The sequence below is a fragment of the Seriola lalandi genome, unplaced genomic scaffold (genome assembly GCF_002814215.2).
Source record: "Seriola lalandi dorsalis isolate HSWRI2012SDOR001 ecotype SW California unplaced genomic scaffold, Sedor1 jcf7180001973446, whole genome shotgun sequence".
Lineage (NCBI taxonomy): Eukaryota > Metazoa > Chordata > Actinopteri > Carangiformes > Carangidae > Seriola > Seriola lalandi.
This window is the reverse complement of record NW_019444112.1, coordinates 1-3,709: the sequence shown is the minus strand read 5'-3', so window position 1 is coordinate 3,709 and position 3,709 is coordinate 1. Positions and strand designations below refer to the sequence as shown.

The 3,709-nt window shown below is 51.9% G+C and overlaps 1 pseudogene; it reads right to left on the bottom strand.

Annotated features, from left to right (window-relative positions):
• Positions 1 to 278: 278 nt before the first annotated feature.
• On the bottom strand, positions 279 to 3,172 carry LOC111652083 (methyl-CpG-binding domain protein 5 pseudogene; annotated as a pseudogene).
• Between the last annotated feature and the right edge of the window lie 537 nt (positions 3,173 to 3,709).

Genomic DNA, 3,709 nt, shown 5'->3' with positions numbered 1-3,709 from the left:
GTTCATAAATATTATCCTTAACAATCTGACTTTTAGTGTCTGATGTCATACACTGCAATTCCAACATTTGATAAATCTAGATACAATTCAACCATCAAGACTAAAAAGATACTACTGGTACTATAAAATGTATTTTAAATTGAATGTTTTGTCCATTTTGCTTAAAATTAAGATCCTATTAACCCTGATCAATTTGGTAAGATGACTAATGCTGAGTTTAGCAACAGCATTTTCAGCCCAATTAGCAGACCTGAGGTACTGTAGTGCTGCTGTCTCACCTGTATCAGAAATAGTCTGTGTACAGCTTCCATCACCACCTCCATGTGACATCACCACCATGTTAGTCCGCCCCATACTGTGAAGGAGGTTCTGTTGTGATGGATGAGGTCCAGAATGGGATAGCGGTGGGGGGTTTGTGTTGGGGCGTCCCAGTGGCATGCCATCAGGGCCCACCGGTCCACCGCCTGGCCCCATAGGCCCACAGTTACTCATGGAGGAAGCCTGCATTGGGGCCATCATGTCAGGGAACTGGCCTGGACGAGAACCCAGATGGCCCCCAGACGTGTCCATGTTCTGGCAGTGCTGCATGGCATCTCCTGGACCCCGCAGCCTCTGCTGGGCAAGGAGGCTCTGCTGAGGGCCACCAGGGACTATGCCTGTGCTGTCGTTGTAGTGCAGCTGTGCAGCTCCTTGAGGACCCTGCCCTGGACCAGGGCTAAGACCTGGACGATGGCTGTTCCCAGCCAGGTTGTGTGAGCTCTGGCAGCTCATGGACTGGAGAAGCTGGGCCATGGAGGTGTTTGGGGGAAGGTTTCCAAGTCGGCCCACTTTTCGCAGCTGCTCAGTCGCACTGGGCCCTGGCATGTGGGGTCCTCCCATGCCTGATTTGTTAAGCATGTTGTAGACCATGTTGTTACTGTTGTCATGGTTTACAGCTGCGCTGCCTGACGACTGCTTCCGTTTGCGCATGGGGTCCCTCTGCTGGGCCATGAGCTTGTCTCTAAGAGCTGCCCGACCACTCTGGCCCTCAGGAGTGTTGAGCAGCATGGTGGAGTTTGGCGGGAGCATGGGGTTTAAAGTGCTGTGTCCCTCCATGCCTCGAGGGCCACTCATAGGGCCAGGATGCCCACCACCCCCACCATTACCTCCGCCACCTGCCCCCATGCCTGCCATACCAACTCCACCACCAGTCATGCCAGCAGTGCTGTTGCCAGCAGCGCTGAGTTTGTTTTGATTTGCTAGCTGTGCTTTGGCTGCAGCTGACAAGAGACTGCTGGCGGGGAAGGAGGCGGCATTCTGTTGGCTGAGGATCTGGTTGAGGGGCATCCCCAGGAGTCCTGGGTGGCCCTTCTGGGAAGCGCTGGGGGTCACCAGAGAAGAGGATGACGAGGAGGACGAGGTGGGTGAGTACATGGGGTTGCCGTGCTGCTGGGTGCCAATCGAGTTTCCCATCCCGGGCAGCAGCTGGGAGTCTTTGTACTGGTGGAGTGGGTCTGTTTTGTTGGTGGAGGGGCTGGAGGGCATGGCTGGCCTGGGAGATCCCATAGCTGACCTGGGGGAACGAGGAGGAACCTTCATGGTGCCACATGGGCCCTGGTGCCCAGAGGGCATTGCAAAGTTCCCATGATCAGAGGAGGTGGAGGATGAGCGTGAGCGATGAGGGGAGGCCTCAACTCTCCCAAGGGCAGGCCCGGCCATGTGAACAGGGGAAGTGACAGGGGAGGGGGACATGGAGGAAGCTGGACCACCCTGTTGAGTCCTCTGAACATGGCCACCATGCCCCACAGGCCCAGGCTTCACTGTGGGTAAAGGTAAGTTGCTTGGCAAGGGAACAATGGCGGGAGGGGGTATGTTTACATTCATCATTGGTACCTGAGAGTGGATGTTAGGCTGGAAGTTGGAGGGGTTTGGGGCGTTGGTGGGGGGCTGGCTGACTGGTTTGCTGGGGATGGGGTCCAGGATGCCCAAGGGATCTTTTTCAGAGGTCAACTGCCTTTTCTGAAGGGCACAGGAGGGTGGTATGGATGGAGGGGGCGGCACGGGGTGCACAGGGGGCTGTGTTTTATGGTGAAATGCTGCACGGGGCATATCCACACCAGGGGGGAAGTTCCCCCGTGGCATGTTCATGTTCATGACAGGGCTTTTGGCAGTGGCCGTCGGGGAGAGGGGCGTGCTAGTCCTCCCTGTCATGGCACAGGATGGCTGGCCCGCAGGGGAGCCATGGAGCATCACGCTGGGTGGGGAGAGAGGCGTCCTAGTATTCCCATGGATGGAGGCTGAGCCGGGACTGCCAGCTCCAGGAAAACCACAAGGATTGGTCCTTGGGAACCCCTCAGGGCTGCCCAGAGTGTCTGCACTGGGAGACTGTGAGCCATCTCCATACAGCTTAGCACTGGAGGGAGGTGGGCTCAGCATGCCTCCATACCCAGCCCTGTAAGGGGATTTGGGGCCTGGCTCCACACTGCCCAACCTCTGTGGCCTCGTATACCCAGAGTAGATCTCGGACTGCTGGGCTCCACCCATCTCCTGGGGTGGATACAGCCTCTGCTGCTGTTGTCCAGCTGCCATCATCATCTTGAAAGGACTCTTGCAGTCGGGAACAACAGCATTGGGCGGAACATCGTGGGGTTTAGTCCTTATTGCTCGTTGAGTCATGGAGTGCGCAGCAACCACAGATGTTGTACCTGCCAAACAAAGCACATTTGAGTTAAATCCATACAAACACCTTGGACAAAATGTCAGAAAAGCCATTATGTATAGTGGCCACAGTGGCTGGCAACCCATAAAAATGACAACTGAGAAGAAATAAAACATTTATCCACCTACATTTGGCTGGTTGCTGGTGTTTCATTCAGCAGAAACACATACTAAGTTACTGCAGATAGGAACACAAGCCACCGGCTTACCTCTTCATGTTTTACTTGGTGTGTCTGAGGCAGGCCATCAAATGAAAACATTGATTCTTGAGATGAAACAACTGTTATTTATATGTGCTCGTACCTCCCCCTGGACTGGTCAGTGTCAGAGGTGGGTGCGTCTCCATGCTCTTGTGCAGCGTGGCTACGGCCAGAAGCTTCCTCTTGTGAATGCAGAGTTTGGTGACGTCTTCATCTGCTTTCACATCCTCCGCTGTCCTCTGCTTGACCGCTGCCCCTGGGTCGAAGTTGAACACCTGAAAATGCATTAACAATAAATTCACGGTTACAATGTCATTGTTTTCTTTGCATTTGTTTTGGGTACTATGTACTACTGTTGTCATGTACTCCGAGCCAGATGAATGAAAAGACCAGACTATAATTCATGGCATCTGACCAATCAGTCAGAACGGTGATGCTCATACAAATCTTGCAATATCTTCATGTTTCATTCTTTCTTGATGTTTTAAATTAGATTTCTACAGGGTAAAAGAAAAGTGACCATAGTCCAATTATGTTTTTCAGATCCATGACTTCATTTCAATGCACCAAACTCTTCAATTCATGGTTTCCAGAAGTCAAAATCTCCAATCATATATGAAGATACCTGTTTAAATGATCCACTCAGATGGTCAAAATACATACAGATGGATGGATTCAGTTGGATAAAATTGTTACGCTTCTTTTTGAGAGTGCAAGTGGTACACAAGACTTTTGGGACAATCATAATTTATTCAAGTGAAAGGTGGGATATCCAGTGATCATGAAATCAAAGATAACAGTAAGCTGATTAT